Source organism: Lycium ferocissimum, chromosome 10, assembly GCF_029784015.1.
Source record: "Lycium ferocissimum isolate CSIRO_LF1 chromosome 10, AGI_CSIRO_Lferr_CH_V1, whole genome shotgun sequence".
NCBI lineage: Eukaryota > Viridiplantae > Streptophyta > Magnoliopsida > Solanales > Solanaceae > Lycium > Lycium ferocissimum.
In genome coordinates, this window is record NC_081351.1 from 24755878 (window position 1) to 24780918 (window position 25041).

Genomic DNA, 25041 nt, shown 5'->3' on the forward strand with positions numbered 1-25041 from the left:
AGAACAGATGGAATAGTACCTTTTATATACTTTTTTTTGGTTATAAAAATTTAATTTAAGAATCTAGCAGCTGTTGCATTTGTGATTGCTGTTTAGAGTGATCCCATTAGATGGTTAAGTTGTGTCTGCAGCATATAAAAATTTGATTATCTCATTTACTTTGTTCACATCAAGTCTTGCCAAACATCTTATTAATGTTTTCAAGTTTCTAGGATACAATTTCGTGGCCTTCAGAGCAAATCTTTTCACTCCAAAAAGTGTCCCTTTTCCAATATTTTTCTTTCTGTAATTTCTTTATTGCACTGCACAATATTTCAGCCAATCAAGTAATAACCTGTCAGAAAAGAAAGTATAGTTCCTTCATAACTCGAATAACTAGTGATCAATGGGGCATACACTCGAGGAATGAAAGAGGTAATCTCATAGTTACGTTAGTAAACATTGAATTGCACATATGATTAATTAAACTAAAAAATTGTGATAATAAAATTACACTGCAGAATAAAGGTACATAAAGAAAAAGTAACCTTTGTGCACATTATCGAACCAATGATGTTACCTTAAGAGTACTGGAGCTTTATTAAGAGTATAGGATGTAGTTATTTATCCTACAATCATTCATATTCTAGATGATTGTATCATGGACTTGATGAAAGAAAAAGTTGGATTTTTTACTTGGAAGTCAAGGTATACACCAACCAACACTCTCATCCTAATCAATCAAGTTTTTTTGTGAAATTTTGACTTGAGATATTTTCTCTCAAGATCTATATACCACTTATTACTCTTATTCTGACTAATCAAACTTTTTTTTTAAATTTTAGACTTGAGAAGTTTTTGTCAAGGTCTATACACCAAATAATGCTCTAATAGACTTCACATATTGTGTGACACATTTTAGATGGTAATTGTGATTTTTTTAAATTGGAACATCACCAGAGAATGTGCATATGTAACTGCCTTCACTAAAGTTGACTGAAAATGACTAAGTGAGTTTCCTTGAATTGATTATACGTAAAGCAACAGTAGTAAATTCTCTTTGCTTTGTGCTATACATACCTCAATATTATTAAATAGATATATTGAGGTATAACTTTACTAATTGTAATAATATAACTATCCTAATTGTAATAATATAACTATCAAATTATTTTTGTTACGTAAAGCAATTGAATAGTTCCAGATTTTACAATGACTTTCACTTAAGAAAGGCTACATGACAATTGATTAGGATGTAGAAGACTAATACATCATAATTCATAATTAATCATCTGCTCGAGCTTGCATTGGACAAGTCATAACAAATTTGATATTTTCGTTTTGGGCAAAGCCTGCACAGTTTTCCCCTAAATGTCTCCCATCATTTCGAATATCACTACTCTTATGCACAACTTCTTTTTCTAATCAACTTCCAAACCAATTTACAAGACAAGTGCGTGACAATAGACCGGCGTTGCATCCACAAAAATTTATACTTATTAACTTTTAATTTGGTGTGATATTGTCCGCGTTGAGCACAAATATTTTCTCCTAAATGTCTCACATCATTAAGAGTATAATTACACTTTATATACATCTTCTTTTTCTAATCAACTTCTAATGCTAGACTTTATTCGTACACCCAACCGACATAACATCGAGCTATTTCATCGCGGTTTATCATATGCAGCTCATACATGCTGATTATCTCCAAAAACAACTTTCTATTACATCTTAGCCAAAAAAAAAAAAAAAAAAAAAAAAACTCTATTTACTGCATCTTAGCAAAAAAAAAAAATACCCCCACCCGATTTTATTTTTAAAGTTTTCAAGGGGGGGGGGGGGGGGGGTGGTGTTAAGGGATCAAAAATGCCCCTCTACTTTGGGAAAAGGGCTAAAAATATCCTGGGTCAAAAGTACCCCTCCCATCATTAAAGTTTTCAAATATACCCATCTTAATGGAAATCCCCCACCATAACCCGATTTCATTTTTAAACCTGCTCCATTTAAACCCAACACAACTAAGTTAAAAACCCAACCCAACTAAGTTACCCGCTCATGTGCCTAGTGGCTCCAAATGTAGGACTCAGGAACAAGTTGGTCGCATATGAGTTTTTATGTAGTTGGTTCGGGTTTAAAAATGAAATCGGCTTATTTTGGGGGATTGGAGATTTCCGTTAAGATAGGGATATATTTGAAAACTTTAATGACGGAAGGAGTGTTTTTTACCCTAATTTTTAACGGAGGATATTTTCAGCACTTTTCCCAAAGTAGAGGGCTATTTTTGACCCTTTTCCTAGCTCCAGTTCCAAAATTATCGAAATCGGAATCTAGAAAAGTATTTAACAAACATTGACCAGGTTCAAGCATGTCCAGCTGTAAGAATACGAGGGTTTTTTTTTCTGTTCACTTAATATTACCTGGATACAAATTAATTCCATGAGATGTGGGAACACAAGGCAAAGGATAAATTGTCTTTTTGTGTGTGTGTAATAGAAAGGGAAAGTGTGTGGGGGGGGGGGGGGGGGGGGGGGGGGAGTGGGGGGTGTGGTTGTTAAGAGAGCCAAAACAAAAACCTTTTTATGACATTTTTGTCCAATAAGGTATCAAACGAAATGCATGTGTTACTGCAATTGATAGGACTTTGTGTTGTACCTTTCATTTGAATCTTAATTTCCATGCATTCACTTAAGAATGTGAACTTTTAATATTTTCCAGCTTTCATTTAAATTCGACGCAATGACTTGAGAGATAAGATTAAATAGTCTTCGCATATTGTGTGACACATTGCATGTGATATGTAATTTACAACACTATATTTGATTGAAAATGACTAGGTCACCTTCCTGGAATTGTTTACTCCAAAGCAACAATAGTAAATTTTTCTTTGCTTAATTTTGTGCTACATATATCTCATTAAAATAGTTTCATAGAGGAGCAGAACAAAAAATTCTTGATTTCTTCTCTACCCACTTAATTTTGATCTTTTTTAGTATAGAAATGGGTTATCAAAAACTTGCATATATTGTTTCTGCTATGTATAGCCTTTGGTTTCTGCTATCAAAGACTTGTACATTGACTTGTGAACAACGTGAAACTTTTGGTTTCTATTCACTATTTTAGACTAACTACTACAGAAGCAGTGACTGCGCGTTAAGGAAAGGCGTCAAAAAAGGATTTTCTATTTAACAATAACTTGCATAAAGCCTTAACTAAGATAGACAAAACACACAATTGAGTGATAGAATTGCTAGTGATCGAAATCCATATGGATTTGATACTTCATTTAGGAAGAAATCGAGCAGAACCGCTTTCCTTTTAAGTGATGTTTATCGTGATCAACTATCGTTCAAATTATTTAATTAGCACACGACTAGGTAATTTCAAAATTTTGGGGCAAAGAAAAAGATCCAGAAAAATGAAAGTAGAAAACCAAAAAGAAATACCTCGCCAAACAGACTTGGGAACCAGGTTTGCCGTGCATTTTCACAAAAATATATCGTCTCCTTGACCTGTCAAGCTATGTTAGCTCGACCTTAGAGAAAAAAAAGTGAAGAACTTTTATCTGCTTAGACTGCAACTTTCTTTAAGCAACTCTTAAATCTCTGTGCAAAACCTATGCAGTATCCTTTTTTAGCTGATTTTGATGAGTCGAGATTTCATCACCAAGCAGGCTCATTGACAATTTTGCAAATAAAAGCTGCTGCAGTTATCAGCTCTACTAAATAAAACTGTGGGCTGGAACCTTGTGTATTCCAGCATCTAAGATAGCTTTTCTCAAGGCAGCAGCATGGTCCCACCTCTCTACCCCAGCATATATGCTTGAAAGTTGCACATATCGCTGAATGATTAGGTTGCGGCTGAAGCAATAGTTGTGCTACTTCATTTCCCAACTCAATAGCTCCATGAAGTCTACAAGCACCCATCAGAGCACCCAACACAGTGGCATCAGCTTCAAAAGGCATCTTTTTTATAAGGTCGTACGCTTCCTGTAGTAGCCCAGCTCTACCTAAGAGATCAACCACACAACCATAACGTTCCATTTTATATACAAGTCCAAATTCATGTGAACATTGTTTCAAACAATTTAAAACCCGAATCGACAAGCTTGACACGCGCACAAGCTGATAGAGCTGCCCCGAAAGTAATCTCATTTGGTTGCAACCCCTTTGCTCTCATCTTCCCATACATCATTAATGCCTGCTTCTCTTTACCATTCAAAGTTAGGGAAGAAATCATAACTCCAAGCTCAAACTTCCTTGCTAACCATTGCATCAAATACCTTCGAAGCATATAACAAACAACCCATCTTCCCGTAAAACGCGATCAATGTGGTCATCATGAATACACTCAAGTACTCCTCATTCTTTACCATGTAAGCATGTACTTGCCTCCCTAGATATAACGCCACACCAACATCCATAAACGTGCAAGAAGAAAGAACACTAACAAAAGTATCCTTGTTCGGCTTCACTAAACCACACTTCACATTCTCGTGTACCATTATTTTCTTGAAAAACTTATCAGCAACCTCGGAGCAACCGTTCTTCATGTACCCATGAATAAACATCACTAACGCATTCGAGAAAACATCAAGAACCCCAAACCCATATCCCCGTCTTTCCCACAAGGATCAAGCATCGCGTTATACGAGACAACACACGGTTCAGGAATTTCTTCGAAGACCTTGCGTGCACTCTCGAGTTTACCCCATGCAAGTACAACCCAATAAAAGACGTACAGACATACGGGTCGCTCAAGACTTGACAACGAAGCTTCAAATGGTCCCTTATGTTTGAGGTAGCTTCAAATTAGTGTGCACTTAACAGTTTTGGTGCTTTAAGTTTGCGAAAAGTTAACACTTTTAGTCTCCGACAAATATTTACCAAACTTTGTCTGTTAGATCTGATGGAAACTATGAAAATAGGAAGCAGGAACTCAAATTTAGAGGTACAATTTTTGTAGTTTCTACTATTTTTAATTTATTTCTATAGTTTTTTGCAACTTTTCGAGGTGTAATTTTCAGTTTTTATTTTTTATTTTTTATATATCTTTTTAGTGTAGTTTATTGTGTTACATATTTTAGAATTTTATGGGGACTATCTTGGTGTTTATAGTTAATTTTTTTTTTCATTTTCTGTTAAATTTAACAGACAGAGTTCGGTAAATATTTTACAGAAACTAAAAGTGTTAAACTTTTGGCAAACTTAAAGGACCAAAATTGTTAAGTTCATATTTAAAGGACTATTTTAAACCTACCCTTAAACATAAGGGACCTCTTCTCAAGACTTGAGAATGAAGGTTCTTGCCTATATATGAAGCCAAAAGGAAAAGTATGGCTATTGCGAGCTTGATGAAAGAGTATATGGGTGCAAAGGTTAAGAGTTGTTTGTGGCTGAGATATGTTGAGGTAAGCTCTGAAGAAAGTGTTGTAAAAAAGTGTGTTGATCCATTGAGAGGTAAAGAGGAGGGGGCCACTGGTTATGAGAAGGGAATGTATTTGTTTGATTTGGTTTGACTGTTTGATGAAATGTTGTAAAAGTTGAAGCATATGTTCAGGTTTTTCGGCTTTGGCATTTCAACAGATTAAACATTGTCAGCACCTAAGATCATCGAGAAGTAATTAATAAGCAATCAAAGATATTGTTCATTGTCCCATGAAACAAAAGCGAACTCAAAAACTTATTCGTACCCGATGTTTAGACCAAGCCAATAGATGCATGAAATGTGTTTGTACTTAAATTTTTAGCACTTAATCAAATAGAAAATGTTCAAACATAAATATTGATGTCATTTAATTTATAATAATGGGATGCTATATATTCAACCGAGCAAGAAATATGTGAAGCTAACTAAGATAATATAACTCCTAATGGTATGAATAGGTCAATGAATTCGTACTATAAATTTAATAAATGCATGTATATGCCTAACGAAATTATTAAATTAGAGACATGAAGAGTGTGTGTGTGCGTGTGTATAGACAGAGCGCATGTTGCTCCCAAACGCACACGTAAGTATACGCGGTCCAGATATCGTACTCAGATGGACTTATGATTAAGTATTTATTAAATTAAACTAAATCTAATTATCTAAACAAGAAATAAAATCCAAAGTTATATTTATAAACTAACTAAACATAAAAGAAGGATCAGAATCTTTCTAAATAAAATTCAAAATGGAGCTAGTTTTGAGTACTAAGATTCGCCCTTTTCACTTTCCAAATTCAATAATTCAAGAAACATCTCATTATACTATCATTGAAAGATATACAGTTAACTCATTTGTAAGTAGAGAATGAAGCAAGAAATAAAAGTTACCTTTAAGCTGCAATCTTGAATTTTAATCGCGATACCGGTAATCTATTTATGATAGTAATTTAAATGTTGTATTGGTCCCTTATCTTTTCTTTATGTGAAGTTTGTCCTTGATATATCTAAGAATTGTAAAGGAGTAAATTTCAAGTATTTTACTTAATTTCTTATGTAAATTTTATTTCAACAAGAGCAAAATGGTTGATATATGAATTTACTGCGAAAATTTAAAAAACCATCACTCTTCGAGCTGTTAATTTTACTATTTTAATATCATACTACTATTACTATTTTAATAAACATTTAAATTGAGCTTGATTTTGTTATTCTGAACAAACTCATATTGTTAAAAGTTGTTTATCTAACATAGTCTTTTCTTGCATTTGCCGACTCAAACTTGTAATATTTGAATTTTTGACTTAGAAATATCTTTGTCATGGTCATTACAATTAATATTCTTATAGACTTTTCTTTCTCCCTAAGAGAATTGATTAAATAATTATTTCTTACTTGGCTACATTAATTGAATTTTTGACTTACTTAGAGATATTGGTGTCATGATCCCTACACCAATTAATATTCTTATAGATTTTTCTTTTCCCCTCTAAGAGAATTGATCAAATAATTATTTTATTACTTGACAACATTAATTGAATTTTTGACTTAGAAATGTCTGTCATGATTTTACACCAATTAATATTCTTGTACTTTTCTTTTTCCCATAATTAATAATTTTGAATTGATTAAATAATTATTTCTTACTTGATTACTCTTAAATTAAAGTTAATATTATTCACGTTGAATTACATGTATGGTAGGGGATCGGAGTCACCACACCCTGTAAACCTTGAAAAAAAAAATCTCTCTCTCCGTATATATAAATATCTTGAAGAACGAACATATATTTAATTAGGCACACTGATAAACAAATGCTAGTTGGGGCATTGCTTGAAGCAATTGCTTCCCTTTGTTGTGCTTGGGTTTTAATCCTACATGTCACATTCCTTAGTTATTTTTTGTAAAAAAAATATATATATTTAAACGGCTTCACTACGACTATGATTTCATTCCTGCATTTTACTTTAGTTCCACATCTTCCCCCCCCCCCCCCCCCCCCCCGCCACCCATTAGCCATTACTGGAAGTTTCACCGACATGGGGTGAGACTCAATAATTAGTGGTGCCCCCGACGTCTTTAAATTTTATGTCCGCCTGTACTTCGTCTGATAAGGTATAAAAAAAATGTATTACAATTGATGTGTTTTTTCTGTTGTAGCTTTCGTTTGAACCTTTCTATGCAATGGCTCGTGCTTTGACTTGAAAATTTGGAACTTTCTATATTGGCCGGCATTCAATTGAATTCATGTGCATTGACTTGTGGATATACTTGACATCTTTTTCGATTAGTTTAATTTCAATAAATTGAAAATGTGGAAAAAGCATGAAGGTTCCTGCTATCCTCCTCAAGGCATTACATTGATAACGCTCTTTAAATATGCATTATCAGAGATAATATCTCAAATGGTCACTCAACTAAAGGTAGTTCCCTCCTAAAGTCACTCAACTTTGTTTTATAACCTAAAAAGCACTCAACTATTAATATTTCACCTAGAAAGTCACTCAACTTTTGGGCTATAAAGCAAAATTGGATTTTCTTGACTTGAAATGTTTTTGTCCAGTTCTATACACCAAGTAACACTCTTATCCTAATCAATCAAAACTTCTATGAATCTTTACCTTGAAATCAAGGTTTATACACCAATCAATACTCTTATCCTAACCAATCAAACTCTAAGAATTTGAATTGATTAAATAACGGTTTCCTACTGTTAAAGTTAATATTCTCAAGGTGCATTGTTCTACGTTATGCAGGACTGTATAATAGTTAAATTTGTACTATTTGATAAATAAGATTAATGATGCGTAGTAATTGAGTCGGGACTACTTGCAGGGACTTGGAATTGTGAAGTCTTCTTTTGATAAGGTATCAAACAAAATTGCATTATTACAAGTGATAGGAATTTTCTGTTGTAGCTTTCATTGAATTTTTCTATGCCATACTTTTGCATCGATTTGAGAATGAAATTTGAGATTTTTTTCCATCATTCATTTGGATTCTGGTGCAATGACTTGTGTATTTACCTGAGAATGTAAATTTAAGATTATTTCCGTTAGCTTAATTTCTATACATTCGCAGTATCAAGGAATTGTTACTGTCAAATCTTTATAATCAATTTGTCGGAAACTTTATTTTGCAAGCATGAATGATCTGTATAATATTAATAAGTAACCCGTTACAGGCAGTAAAGCAACATGATGGTGCCAAAATCTTTTATAATGTCAATACATATAATTTGAAGTCCATTGAAATAATTGAAGAAACATTATAACACTCTGTACCTTGGAAACATTCTAAATAATATCCAGCTTTTACTGTTAACTTCTTTTTCTGATCGTCAAAATTGCAAGAAAAATGTCTAAAAAGAAGCCAAGTTGTTGGAATATAATATTTTCATTGTACAAATAATTTCTTTAACTATGAATGATCGTCTATCATGCCTTGATTCACTACATATTAACCATAGTTACTGAAAAATAAAATTTAATTCTATACATTTACAATAACAAACACTCTTTCAATTCAACCTAGTTTGGGTCAGTTGTATGAATCCTTACTATCCATTTGGCTCAAATACAATGTCATTACATTTCAATATTAATTCTATAAATTTAGGGGGGAAATGTCTTGCAGTTAATTGGCCGAACTTTAATTATGAAAGATTAAATAATAGTCTTTTTTTTTTGTTATGAAATAATAGTCATCATCATATCAAAATATGTACACTACCACTGAATAAGTCTAAATTTGACTGAAAATGACTAGGTGACCATCCTAGAATTGAGTACTCCGTCTGTTATATTTGACGTAAACTGTGGAAAAAAAGGAAATTAGCAAATAACTCACATTTAGAAGTACAATTTTTGTAGTTTTTGTTATTTTTAATTTATATTCTAGAGTCTGATGCATATTTTAGGATTTGATAGGACTTTTTTGGTGTTTATGGTTAAATTTTTTCACCTTTGTTTCCATCAAATCTTACGGACAGAGTTCAGTAAATATTTTACGAATCGGACCCGTTTAGCCGTGAGAATTTTTCACTTTATTTGAAAATCAGCATTTGGCCATGAGAATTCCAAATGCTACTTTGGAAAACACCTAAAACCTTATTTTCACTTTTTTCACTTTTAGTACCTTCAAACAACCAAACACATCTCCATCTTCAACTCCAACAAAATTTCAAATAAAGCAAAAAATATTTGGTTTTCATGGCCATTCGGCTACGATAACTAAAAATGTTAATTTTTGATAAACTTAAAGGACCCAAACTGTTAAGTGCATACATAAGGAACTATTTTAAACTTACCCTCAAACTCAAGGGACCAATTTTGTCATATTCTTGTATATGTTTGATCAATTCTTATCTTTTTTCAAGTATGGTTCAATTGATGAGAAATCTAAAAATATGTTGTTGCAATTGCAGAAAGGGAAACGACGCCGTTTTTGATGAAACACAAGAGGGCCCACTTAACTCAAACAAAGTACGTTCTACCTTCTCTTTATTCTCTCTATTTATTTTATTTATTTTTCTGTGCCCCTTTGCTTGTTTCATTTACCCACAGATTTTGTGGTTGTGCTTTGCTTGTTTCAATTCTCCACAGAATTTGTGGTTGTGCTTTGCTTGATGCTTTTGTTTCATATGAAATTTATAGTTGACCCGATTCTCTTTGTATCTGGTCAGCGTTAAAACGGTGTTTTGCGGAGATGGAGTTAGGATTTTGAGTTTATGAGTTCTGGTTATGAATTAAATTATTTTGACATATTACAGTTAATGTTCAAAAACACATCTAAACTATTTTTTGAGAGCGAGTTTCACAAATGGCTAATAGTTGTTCCCTTTTCCTACCTGCACTATTATTTTGATATATTATTTCGATATTTTCTTTAACTATGAATGATCGTCTATCATGCCTTGATACATCACATATTAACAAGGTTAGTGATTTCACTACGCAATTTCACTAACTTGATACATTAATACATCATAATTTATCATATACACGAGCTTGCGTTGACTCGTATTTGAAAAGTGATTCTAGTTTGATTTGAAAGTTGTGCAACAATATCAAGTTAAATTGGAACCTTGCAATATTAATATGTGCTGATGGAAAATAGATTGAGACTTGGCTTACACCTAATCGTAGCCATATTAGGACACTATAATTAGGCTCCTTCTCCAAACTTGATTGTGATTCTTGATTGTATAGAGAAAGCAGAATAAAGGAGAAGTATTTATTTTTTCCTTGTTGACTTGTAAGTCAAGCTCTTTACACCAAGTAACACTCCATCCTAACCAATCAAAATTTTAAACAATTTTCGATTTGAAATGTTGTTGTCAAGGTCTATACACCAACCAGTACTCTTATCCTAACTAATCGAACTCTTCTTGATTTTTTGACGCAAAATGATTTCGTTAAGGTATATACATCAATTAATACTCTTATAGACTTTTCTCTTTTCCATGTTACCAGTTAAAAAAAAAAAGACTTTTCAATTTCCAATAATAATTTAATTTGATTAAATAATTTTTTCCTATTGTTAAAGTTAATATTCTCATGGTGCCAGAAAGTGATTTCTCCGATAAGGTATAAGTTGAGTGATTTTATTGGTACAAAAACAAGGTTAGTGATCTTACTACAAAATTTTACTAAATTGATATATAAATACATCATAATTAATCATCTGCATGAGCTTGCATTGGACTGTGTTTGAATTGTAGACAGTTCAACTTTGATTTGCTTTAAGCAGTTTTTGCAACAATATCAAGTAAAATTGGAACCTTGAAATACTGTGTGCTCTTGGAAACTAAATGAAGACCTGGCTTACACCTAGTGGTAGAGCAACTGCAGAATTTGGCTCCTTTTCTGAACTTAATTGTCATTCTTGTTTGTGTAGAGAAAGTAAACTAAAGGAGATATTTTTTTTTTTAAGATGAGGATCTTTTTTTCTTCTTCTTGACTTGTAAGTCAAGGTCTATATCAATCAAAATTTTAAAGGATTTTCAACTTGAAATGTTGTTGTCAATGTATATATAACAATCAATACTCTTATCCTAACTAATCAAACTCTTGTGAAATGTTTTTGTCAAGGTCTATACACAATTACCACTCTTAACTTTTCTTTCTCCTCTAAAATTTAAATTGATGAAATAATTATTTCCTACTGTTAAAGTTAATATTCTCAAGTTGCGTTATTTTGCATTATGTCTTGTACAGTTTGATAAATAATATTAATAATGTGTAATTATTGGGTCAGGACTATTTGCAGAGAGTTGAAATGTTGACGTCTTCATCCGATAATGTATCAAACAAAATTGTATTATTACAGGTGATAGAATTTTTATGTTATAGATGTCATTTGAATCTTTCTACGCAACGACTTTTGCATTGACTTGAGAATATAAGTTTGAGGGTATTTTCTAGCATTCATTTGAATTCACCAAAGAATGTGCATAGGTAATTGACCACTCTAAATTTGACTAAAAATGACTAGGTGAGCTACATCATAATTTATTACTCCAAAGCAATATATATTGTAAATTTTCTTTGCTTTCTTGATAACTCAATATTATTTAATAAAGGAACAGAGCAAAAAATTCTTGATATCTTTTTCCACTAAGTACTCTGATTTGATCATTTTAGGATTTTCAACTTGAAATATTGTTGTCTAGGTCTATACATCAATCACTACTCTTATCCTAACTAATCGAACTCTTCTTGATCTTTTGACGTGAAATGTTTTCACACATGTTGTAGACTTTTGTAGACTTTTCTTGTACATGTTCTGAATAATATCCGGCTTTTACTATTTTCAAAATCAACTTTTTTTTCTTCTTTGAAATTGTAAAATTGCAAAAAAAAAAAAAAAAAAAAAAAAAAAAGTTGAAAGAGACATCAAGTTGTTGGAATACAATATTTTCATTGTATAATTTTTTTTTTTTCCTTTTTGTACTAACTAATCAAAACTTCTATGAATTTTTGGCTTGTAAGTCAAGGTCTATACACCAAGTAACACTCTTATGTTAACCAATCAAGATTTTAATGGAATTTTTACTTGTAATATTCTAGTCAAGATACACCAATCAATACTTTTTTTTTAATTTTTGACTTCAAATGTTTTACTCAAGGTCATTACACCAATTAATACTTTTATAGACTTTTAAAAATTTTGACTTGAAATGTAACTAGTTCCCATGAACTTTGTGAACTAACACCAAAGAATGCAATAAAAAATTGCTTCCTTATTGATCATGTCTGCAAATGTGCACATCAAATTTTGGACCTTTAAAGCAAAGTATTTCACTCCAAAAACTCACCCTCGTTCTTTGGGGAACGGAAGATTAAGGTAAATCCTGGATTTTTCGTCACAAGCAAAAAAATTCATTAGTACTTTTAAGTATATATGATAATTTAAGTTCTTCATAATTTTATAAGGTCATAATTCAAAAGAACTCAAATGTTAGAAGACTCAAGGTTCTAACACTAATCATCAAACTCAACTTCTGCAGGACATTCTAAGTTCTTGAAAATTTTCAAATATGTAAATTTATTATAACTCTTAGAATATAATATTTCTTCTATGTCCATCGTCAAGTTGATATTCGATTTGGTGCATACACCAAATAACACTCTTATTCTAACCAATAAATGAAAATGGTTTAGGTCAAGGTCTATACACACCAATCAATATTCTTATTCTAACCTATCAAACCTTTAAACGATTTTTGACTTGAGATGTTGTTGTCAAGCAGTGCCGCCTAGACTATGACGCCACTCAAGCAATTCATATATTTACTGTAGCCAAAAGTTACCATTTAATAGGAAATGGCCAATTTCATCTTTCAATTCACATACGTTTAACTTTCGTAGGATAACAAATTTTGCACTAAAATTTTCATTTAAATGTATATTTACCTCTTTGTACATAAATGTTGTTGAATTAGTGTTTGATTGTAAGGGCTAAACCATCACTCAACTTTTAATGGGTAAATTCGTAAATCAACTTTTGACTAATTTAGTCCCTACGGGAACATCCGATAAAAAAAAAAAAAACTTTTGACTAATCTTGTTTCCACTTTTAATATAATGTGATATAAGATAAAATTCCCACTGGGAAAGAGAGTAAGTTAAAGATTCTTTCTTTTAGGAAAATAAAGAACTAGGAAATAAATGCATTCTCGAGCTTACAGGGTACCCTGGTGCACAAAGCATCCCGCGTTAGTAGAGTCCGGTGAAGGGCTGTTAGAAAAATAGGATTCATCTAAATAAATATATATATATATATATATATATATATATATATATATATTTATTGGAAAAATTCCTAGGTTTTTTGTCCTATGAAACAAATTTCAATTAACTTGAATTTCTATGAATTTTTTTTTTTATTTTTGACTTCAAATGTTTTACTCAAGGTCATTACCTAGTGGGTTGTCTCATTCGTTTAAACAAAATATATTTGTTTGGATTTTAAAAAAAAAGTCTACCCATTTTTTTAAACGAACCTAGTGGGTTGTCTCATTCGTTTAAACACTGGATTTTTTTTTTAAAAAAATTCTGCCATTTTAAAAAAAAAAAAAAAAAAAAAAAAAGTCTACTAAAAAAATAGGTAGACTTATCTTTTTAAAGCCATGTGACATTTTTTAATTAAAAAACAAGTTCTTAAAAAAAATTTGTGAGCAAAAAGGGTACATTTGCACTATTTCTGTAGTGGCAAGGGTATATATGTACTACTTTTTTAACGAGGGATATATCTGCTAGTTGAGGTGTATATTTGCACCTATTCCCAAAATTAAAAATCAACCCATTTGAAGGGCAAAAATCAAAGTCCAGCCCATTTGAAGGGCAAACCGTGCAATTAAATGAAAAGAAAGTTAAACATCTGCCCAATATCTACCCAACCCACTCGGTAACTTTGACCCATACCCGAAAAGGGGTCTAACAAAGTACGTTCTCTCTTCTCTTTTATCTCTCTATTTATTTTTGTTTGTTTCAATTCTCCACAGAATTTTCTTTGTTTAGGCACAAGTAGAGATATGCTTGTAGCTCCAACTTGGGTAGAGCTTCAATAATAAGGCTAAACAACAAGCCACAATGGAATCACAACTCTCATCAGTACCTCCCAGGGCACACAGGTATTATCAATGATACGGCTATACAATAAGCCACAATGGAATCACTGTTCTCATCTCAATATCAATCAAGTAAAATACTGCAATATCATAGCCATGATATATCACTAGTCAAAATTACAAATGTCTCAATATGTCAACGAGCCAATAAGAAAAAAAATAAAACAAGATAAGTCAACAACGCAATGGGGTTGCTAGCCCCCAAATCACCGAACAAGGCCCAACCTAAGACAATAACCAACCCAACTTCATACCCGAAAGTTTACATGCATTCTCCGACAATATCATCTAACATACCCTTCACTAATCGAAGTCTCACCATAAGGTAAACCATAACCTACATAGAAGGCCGAACAACAAGGTCTCCAACAATCACAACTTAGTCTTTCCTTTCCTTTGAGCCTCGAGATAATGAAACCTAAGCATATTCGAATCATGAAATTAGAATCAAGAAGAACATCAATCAAGTCCAACTTTTATTCAAGACCTAAATTTCCAACCTATGGAATGGGGTTTTATGAACTAGAAAGGGAAAATTAGGAATCTATAGGTCTCAACATGAAATTAAGTTCTAGGTGATCAATTTCCATCAATTACAAGCTAGAAGAACCAACAATTTACTTAAATTCGAATTCTAGGCAAAACCCCCAAATTCGGGTATAAACCCTAACCTCCAATCCCATAATTTAGCCACTAATTAGGAAGGAATCATGCAATAATTGGTTCTAATAATCAATTTCATGCATACTAGAGCTAACCCAACCAATAAATCATGATTTCAAAGCCTAGAAAGAAGAACTCATGGAACCCTCTTTTTAAATCATCAAATACTTAATGAACTATCAAGATAAAGGGATTCTATGGTGATTAAGGACAATGGAATAGCAAAGGAATTAGAAGAACTTACCACCAAGAGTTTTCCCCCAAGAATCACCTTGAAAAGCCCTCAAGAACTCTAAAGTCGAAATAATAAAGAATGAGGGACTTAGGGCTTTTAATGCTCAGTTAATGAAATAACCAGCCTGGTACTGCTCCTGCGGCAACAAGATCGCTGCAGCGGTCCCGCCTCGACGGACACTCAGACCGCTGTTAAGGTAAGCCACGAATACACTTGGCCGCTGTGGCGGCAACTCCACCGCTATAGCGGGCACCAGAACCAGAATTCCCCAAATGATCACAATCTCAATCTCGAAATCCCGACTATCACTTGGGGCCATCTGCTCACATACCACATACGCAGACTCACATAAAAAAAATAGGCTACGAACGCATTCATGGCCTCAAAATTCCCAACGGAGGTCTCGTTGACCGAGTCAACCCCCGATACCTCAACACCAACTTCCCAACCCAAGTCCCAAAATGCAACCGAGTGCTTTGGGAACTGAAGAGAATATACAAATAGTTCTAAAAGACCATCCGGATCTCTCGGAATTGACGAATTCTCAAAAAAGGTCTGTTTACCCAAAAGTCAACTTTGAGTCAACTCTTTTTCGCTTAAAGCCCAAACTTCCCATAAAGTCACCCAAATCAAATTCAAAGACCTCGGGAAGTGTGTCAATAGTCCCCTTAAGTCAAATGTGAGCTAAACAAGCTTAGAAAAGGGTCAAAAGCACCAAAAAGGCTATAATGACCAAACGGGTCATTAAACACTAGACTTGACATGGACGAACCTGGTGCTCCTGTAAATGAGACGATGTATAGGGGCATCATAGGATCTCTGTTATATTTGATGGCTAGCAGGCCCGATATAGTGTTCAGTGTCTGGCTGTGTACAAAATTTCAATTTTGTCCCTAAGAATCTCATTTGAAGGCTGCAAAAAGAATCTTCAGATATCTCAAGGGAACTCTAGACTTAGTTCTTTATTATCCTTTAAGAGACAACTTTGAATTGATTGGGTATGCAGATGCTAACTATGCTTGTTATTTAGTAGATAGGAAGAGCACCTTTGGTATGGCACATTTTTTGGGATCATGTCTGATATCTTGGGGAACAAAGAAACAAAACTCAGTGGCTCTCTCCACTGCCAAAGCTGAATATGTTGCTGCTGCATCCTGCAGCACTCAATTGTTGTGGATCATGCAACAACACGAAGACTTTGGTGTTCTCACTGATTGTGTACCCTTGCTATGTGATAATACAAGTGCACTGAACATGGCCAAAAATCCTATACATCACCAAGAAAATTGACGTCAGATACCATTTTTTGAGGGATAATGTTGAAAAAGGTCTAATATGCGTAAAGTTTTGCAAGACAGAAGACCAGGTCGCTGATATCTTCACAAAGGCTTTGAGCAGGGAGCATTTTGAATGAAACCGTCTTGAGTTGGGCTTGATCAATCCTAACTGATAAACTCTTGACGACCCTTCTCCCTTAGTTTTCATCTCCCTCATCGATTTTTCCACCTCCTTAAGTTAGCATCTATTATTTGTCTTCTCACTTCTCTTAGCTCTATGATTTGGCACAATAACAGGTAATTTCTTATACACTATTGATCTGATTGCTATCCCTTGTTTTCCATCTCTGCTATTTTGGGAGTCCCTCTGTCTTATGCATTGTTACTCGCTTGCTCATTCATAAATTATTTATGTCGTGTTTCCCCAGTGGCTCTAAGTTAATGCTATTGAACTTTCAGATGGAACTGGTCTATTATATGTTCTCTCTGTACACCGTACAATGCACAGCAACATCCATAAAGCTGCACGCAAGTACAGCAGAGTTGCTGCAGTTCAGCTTTAAGTCAAACGTGAGGAGTGGTCTCTATTCTACCCACATGTTCCCTAATATATACAACTTGCTCCAACATATTGGGTATCACTTGGAAAACCTAGAATCACTTAAAAGTGTGGCCGTCACGAGATTCTCCAAGTGTTTAGAATAAAGCTGACCACACACTGAAGGACCGATCCCAACAACTGAAGATGCAAATGTCACTTAGTTTGTTTCGAGCTTTGTTTATGTTCTCTATCTTATAAACCTACTTTTCTCCAAAGAAGTTGTTGTAAGTATTCTGAATTCTCAGTAGTTGTACACTTGTTTGTAAACTGTTGAGTGGTACCTTTGGCTAGAGTTAGTTAAGGTGTATTAGTTGGTTTGGCTAGAGTTAGTCAAATGGTGTTGAGTGTATGGCTAGTGTTAGTCATAGCATTTAGCTTACAATAGGGTTATTGTAAAGGTGAGGGATTAAGGGTTTAATTCCTAGATTACAAGAGGGTGTAATCTAAAGTTGCTCGGTGTATTGGAGTTGAAATCCTATGAGGTAGGTCGTAAACCCTTGAGCAAGGAGTTTTCCACGGTAAAATCTTGTCTAAATTACTTATTGCATTGCATAAGGGAACTGGTAGACAACCAGGTCCGTTTATATTTCGTTTAGTGAACACATAGCCTATATCACTATGATCATCTTCAAGTTAATATTTGATTTGGTGCATACATCAAATAAAACTTTTATTCTAACCAATAAAAAAATTATATTTTCTTTACTCGAAATACTTTAGTCAAGTTCTATAGCCCAGGTAATACTCTTATCCTAACCAATCAAAACTTTAAACGATATTTCGACTTAAAATGTTGTTGTTAAGGTCTATACACCAACCAATACTCTTATCCTAACTAATCAAAGTTTTTATAGACTTTTGACTTGAGATGTATGTTTTGTCAAAGTCTATGTACCAATTAAAACTCTTACACATCCTAACTGTCTCCCATCCGCAGGTACATTCTAGTGGAAAGTCACTTCGAGCAGCTAGCACAATATGTAAGGCGTTTTTTTCAGACTCTTCTACAACAAGGAAAAAGAGTAAGTTAAAGATTCTTGCCTAGAGGAAAATAAAGATGAAGGAAATAAACGCGCTCGTGAGCTTTTGCTCGGAAACAATTAAGGGATTAGCTCAAAGGAGTACGAAAATCCATGCAATATCTTATGCTAAGAGCATGGAGGTTTCAGTCCTCCTCAAGGCATAATATTGAGAACGCTCTTTAAATATGCACCCTCTTTTCTCTCGGGAACAGAAAATTAAGGAAATCCTAGATTTTTTTTCCTAGGCAGAAAAATTCATTGGTACTATTATTTATAAATGATATTTTGAGTTTTTCATAATTTCATGACATAATTCAATGGAATTCAAATGCTAGAAGACATCAAGATTCTAACACTAAATCACCAAACTCCACTTCTGCAGGACATTCTAAGTTCTTGAAAATTTTCGAATATGTAAATTCATTAGAACTCTTAGAATATAATATTTTTGCTATGATCATCGTCAAGTTAATATTCGATTTGGTGTAAACACCAAATAACAGTCTTATTGTAACTAATAAAAAAAATTGGATTTTCTTGACTTGAAATGTTTTTTTCAAGGTCTATACACCAAGTAACACTCTTATCCTGATCAATCAAAACTTCTGTGAATCTTTACCTTAAAGTCAAGGTTTATACACTAACCAACACTCTTATCCTAACAAATCAAATCTTTAAACGATATTCGACTTGAAATGTTGTTATCAAGGTCTATGCACCAACCAATACTCTTAGCCTAACTAATCAAATGCTTTTCTGAACTTTTAACTTGAAATATTGCGCCTAAGTCTCGACACCAATTAATACTATTGTAGGCTTTTCTTTCCCCTTTAAGAATTTGAATTGATTAAATAACGGTTTCCTACCATTAAAGTTAATATTCTCAAGGTGCATTATTCAACGTTATGCAGGACTGTATAATAGTAAAATTAGTACTATTTGATAAATAAGATTAATAATACGTGATAATTGAGTCAGGACTACTTGCAGGTACTTGGAATTGTGAAGTCTTCTTTTGATAAGGTATCAAGCAAAATTGCATTATTACAAGTGATAGGAATTTTCTGTTGTAACTTTCATTGAATTTTCTATGCAATGACTTTTGCATTGATTTAAGAATGAAATTAGAGATTTTTTCTAGCATTCATTTGGATTCCGATGCAATGACTTGTGCATTGACTTGAGAATGTAAACTTAAGATTATTTCCATTAGCTTAATTTCTATACATTCACAGTGTTAAGGGATTGTTACTATCAAATCTTTTAAAATCAATTTGTGGGAAACTTTATATTGCAAGCATGAATGATCTGCATAATATGATAAGTAACCCTTACAGGTAGTAAAGCAACATCATAGTGCAAAAATCTTTTATGACGTCAATACATATAATTTGAAGGCCATTGAAATAATTGTAGAAACATTATAATACTCTGTATTTTGGACACATTCTAAATAATATCCAATTTTTACTGTTAACTTCTTTTTCTGATCGTCAAAATTGCAAGAAAAATGTCTAAAGAGAAGCCAAGTTGTTGTAATATAATATTTTCATTGTACAAATAATTTCTTTTAACTATGAATGATCGTCTATCATGCCTTGATTCATCATTTACAGTTACTGAAAGACAAAATTTATTTCTATACATTTACAATAACAAATACTCTTTCAATCTCAACCTAGTTTGGGTCAGTTGTATGAATCCTTACTATCCATTTGGCTCAAATAAAATGTCATTACATTTCAATATTTATTCTATATATTTAGGGAGAAATGTCTTGCAGTTCATTGGCCGAACTTTAATTATGAAAGGTTAAATGATAGTCTTTCTTTTTTTTGTTATGAAATAATAGTCATCATCATATCAAAATATATGCACTATCACTGAATAAGTCTAAATTTGAGTGAAAATGGCTGGGTGACCTTCCTAGAATTGAGTAATCCGTCTGTTATATATATTTGACGTAAACTGTGGAAATAAAAAAGGAAATTAGTAGGTAACTCACATTTAGATGTACAATTTTTGTAGTTTTTGTTATTTTTAATTTATTTTCTACAGTCTGATGAATATTTTAGGATTTGATGGGACTTTTTTAGTGTTTATAGTTAAATTCTTTCACCTTTGTTTCCATCAAATCTTACGGACAAAGTTCAGTAAATATTTTATGAATCGGACCCATTTATCTGTGAGAATTTTTCACTTTATTTGAAAACCAGCGTTTGGCCATGAGAATTCCAAACGCAACTCAAAAACACCTAAAACCTTATTTTCACTTTTTTCACTTTTAGAACCTTCAAACAACCAAACACAACTCCATCTTCAACTCCAACTTTAAAATTTCAAATAAAATGAATTTTTTTTTAGTTTTCATGGCCAAACGCCTACAAAAAATGAAAGTGTTAATTTTTGGTAAACTTAAAGGACCCAAATTGTTAAGTGCATAGTTAAGGAACTATTTTAAACTTACTCTCAAACATAAGGGGCCATTTTAGTCATTTTCTTGTATTTGTTTGATCATATCTTATCTTTTCTCAACTATGGTTCAATATGTTGTTGCAGTTGCAGAAGGGGAAAACGACGCTGCTTTGGAAACACAAGAGGGCCCACTTAACAAAATCAATACTTTTCTACAAAGTACGTTATCTCTTCTCTTTTATCTCTCTATTTATTTTTCAATGCCCCTTTGCTTGATGCTTTTGTTTCATATGAAATTTATAGTTGACCTTTCTTTTTGTATCAAGTCAGTGTTAAAACGGGTGGTTTGCAGAGACAGAGTGAGGATATTGAGTATATGGGTTCTGTTTATGAATTAAATTATTTTAATAAATTAGAGCTAATGGTCAAAAATACACCTCAACTATTACTTTTTCACGAGTTTCAGACCCCAGCTAATAGTTGTTCCCTTTTCGTACATGAACTATCACCATTTATGTATTAAAACATACCTCGAAGCTGGCTATACTAACTATCAGCTATTCCCTTTTCCTACCTGAACTATCAACTTGGTGTATTTTTAATGCATAGATGGTGATAGTTCAGGTAGGAAAAGAGAATAGTTGATAGTTGGGATGTGAAACTCGCGAAAAATTAATAGTTCGGGTGTGTTTTTTAACCATTATCTCGACATCATTAAGCACAAATAAATACAAGCTAGCTCGCCCCTAGTGGGTTGTTTAGACATTGGGTAGAGCTTCAAAAGAATCTTAGAAATTTTTCTTGCTCGATGGGGCTGTTCAAGTCTAATTTCTAGTACCAGAAAGTGATTTCTTCGATAAGGTATAAGTAGAGTGATTTTATTGATATAAAAGCAAGGTCGGTTATTTTACTACACAATTTCACTAAATTGATATATTAATACATTTAATTAATCATTTACACGAGCTTACATTAGACTGTATTTCATTCGCAGACAGTTCTACTTTGATTTGCCTTAAGTTGTTGTGCGACAATATCAAGTTAAATTGGAACCTTGAAATTATAACGACCCGTTTGGTCATTATTGCATTTCCTACCCTTTTGACCCTTTCCTGAGCTTGGTTAGCTCCCTTTTGACCCAAGGGGACCATTGACATGCTTTTTGACGTTTTTAGATTTGATTCGGGTGACTTTCTGTGAAATTGGGCTTAAAGCAAACAAGAGTTGACTCAAAGTTTACTTTTGGGTAAATGGACCTTTTTCGAAAACCCGTCCATTCTGAGAGGTTCAGATGGTCGTTTAGAACTTGTGTGTATATCTATTTCGGTTCCCAATGCACTCGAATGCATTTTGGGACTTGAGTTGGGAAGTTAGAATTGAGGTATTGGGGTTAACTCTGTCAACGAGACCTCCGTTGGAAATTCCGAGGCCACGAGTACGTTCGTAACGCATTTTTATGTGTGTCTGTGTATGTGGTTTGTGAGCAGATGACCTCGGGAGTTAGTAGGGATTTCGAATTGAGATTGGATTATTTTTGGGAATTTCTGGTCTTTTGGTGTCCGCCATGGCAGCACCATTACCGTCCCGGTAGCACTGCCATAGCGGGGGGATAGGCCGCTGGGGCGGCCAAGGGAAATTGTTGCTGACTATCTCGGCGGTCAGAGCGGCAGTCGGGGCGGTACCGCCATAGCGGTCCCGCTGCCACCATATCGTTATGGGGCCTGTTATATTCATTAATTGTGTTTTAAAAAGCCCTTAGTCCCTCACTTATTTCCATTCCGAAAACTGAGCTCTTGGGAGCATTCTAGAGGATTCTTGGACGTAAGTCCTTCTAATCCCTTTGCTATTTCATTATTCCTAATCATCTTAGAATCCTTTCCATCTTCGTAGTTCATTAAGTAATGGAAGATTAAAAGTGGGTTTAATGGATATTCTATCTAGGCTTTTTAATGATGAAATTGGTTGGGTTTATGCTAGTTTATGATGTATCTAAGATTGTTAATCATATATCTTCCATTATTAGTGTTGGATTCTTGAATTTAAGAGTTAGGGTTTATATCCAAAATTGGGAGTTTTGCTTGGATTTCGAAATTGGATGAATCCTTGAGTTAATTTAGCAATTAGTTGATGGATTTTGATCACCTAGTGTTTAATTGGATATTTTACCCTCGAATTTCCTGTTTTGACCTTGTGGGCCCGTTTTCCCAAATTCTGGGGTTGGTTTTGACCTAATTCGAATGATAGCAGTATAAGTATTGATCTTCATGATTTCTAATCTAGATTTCAAATATGCCTAGACATTCTTGATCTTGAGACTCAGCGGAAGGGCAAGGCTAAGGAGTGATTGTTGGTGTATTGCTGTTAGGCCATCTAGGTAGGTTATGGCTTACCCTTAGTGAGACTTCGTGTAGCGAAGCATATATTTAGATGATATTATCGGAGATAGCATGTAAACCTTTGGGGATGAAGTTGGGTTGGATATTGTCTTAGGTTGGGCCCTGTTGTGTGATTGGGGTTAGCCACCACATTGTGTTGTGACTTGATTGTTCTATCATTATTGGCTTGATAGTACATATTGGGGACTGTTGTTCCATCGTGATTGTGGTATTGTAGTACCTTACTCGTTGATGTTGAAACGAGGATATAGTTCTATATGACTTGTGTATTTTTTCATGATATTGTTGGCGTACCCATGTTTGGTACTTGTGATAATGAATTGATTATTGATGTTGATACATACATTGCACGCATTCTCATCCTTCATGATATACTGTTGATACATTGTTGGTACTTGAAGAAACATATTGTGATTATCATGACCTATTTTTCCTAAGCCGTGCGGGCATTTATTTCTCACCTCGGTAAGCGAACCCTCAACCAACAATAAATAAAGTCCCAAATACATAACCCATCAACGGAAAGAATAGGTAAGTAAGTCTTCACGTTTGTATATATATATATATAATGCGGAATGATCATAATACCCCTAGGGTCTAGTCTGAATAATACAAGAGCATCTAAAAAGGGGAATAATACAACTGTAGAATACTAAAACATAAGTGTCTATGTCTCTGGATAGAATAGGACATAAAGATAGAGAAATCTTCAAAGAGCGACGGCCATGTCCATCCTAAGACTCGGAGAAAGTAATCTTTGACGACTATCAACCACGTCTCACAGAAGTGGATCCAACATGGTACTCTGCATTCATAAAGGAATGCGGCCAGTTCGATCGATACGATCGACGGATACTGGTGAGGCATCGTCGGCGACTAAGCATAGTAACACAACTCGGATAATAAAGTAGATAAACGAGATAAACCAATAAGTGTAAGTCAATGTAATCAAATCCAAGTATCCGTCATCGCCTATGTAAAGCATCTAATCCCAGAATGTGCCGAAATGCGAGATATATCCAATCCAAATCCGACATCCATAGTACGACATCAAACATGCGATAAAGTGTAATGCAATGCAATGCAGTAGTGTATGAATGCAATGCAATGCAATGCAATGCCATGTAAATGCTGGGTACACATGTACTCCAGACGTAAATATCGACGTTTCGGTAGCATGACCCAGTGTGACTGGCAAAATCTAAGGGCCACCTGTCCCGGATCTTTGCCCAATAGACAGACCAAACCCCGGATCTTTGCCCACGGGGAGTTCTTATCGGCGCCACTTTGGGGGACCCGCAGAGTCCCGTGCGGTTCAATAAACGATGTGCGAACCCCCAACATCGGACATCGGCCATAATCAACGGTGCGGGATTAACATCGGACATCGGCCGTCTCGCGTCACTCGAAGTAAGCAGGCGAGCCTCGTCAAGTGTTTCATCGAACATCCTTCGGTATCCCTCTCAACAGTGTATTATGAAAATGGGAGTGCGTCTGCGATGCATGTATTAACATCAATAATCATGCTCAATATCACAAGTACGATAATAGGTATGCCAACAATATGTCAAGATCACGAAATACCAACATTGGGTATGCCAACAATATAAGCGAATCCACAGTACCAACGGTGGGTGTGCGCAATATATCATAATCAAGATGATAACGAATCCAATATCTATTAACAACTCGTACGCTAACACAATAAAACAATCAAATCACGACCTGACGGGTGACTAGTCCCGACACACAACGGGGCTGACCTAAGGCAATATCCCCAACTTCCTTGAAGGTTCCGTCTTTGTCTCCAATGATATAATCTAAACATGTGTCATAGAAGTCTCCAAGGTAAGCCATAACCTATCGGATGGGAACAATACCCATAACTCAT

At 34.0% G+C, this 25041-nt stretch overlaps 1 pseudogene; it reads right to left on the minus strand.

Annotated features, from left to right (window-relative positions):
• Positions 1 to 3332: 3332 nt before the first annotated feature.
• The window catches only part of LOC132032933 (putative pentatricopeptide repeat-containing protein At1g10330), a 49068-nt pseudogene continuing 27359 nt past the window's right edge, over positions 3333 to 25041 (minus strand).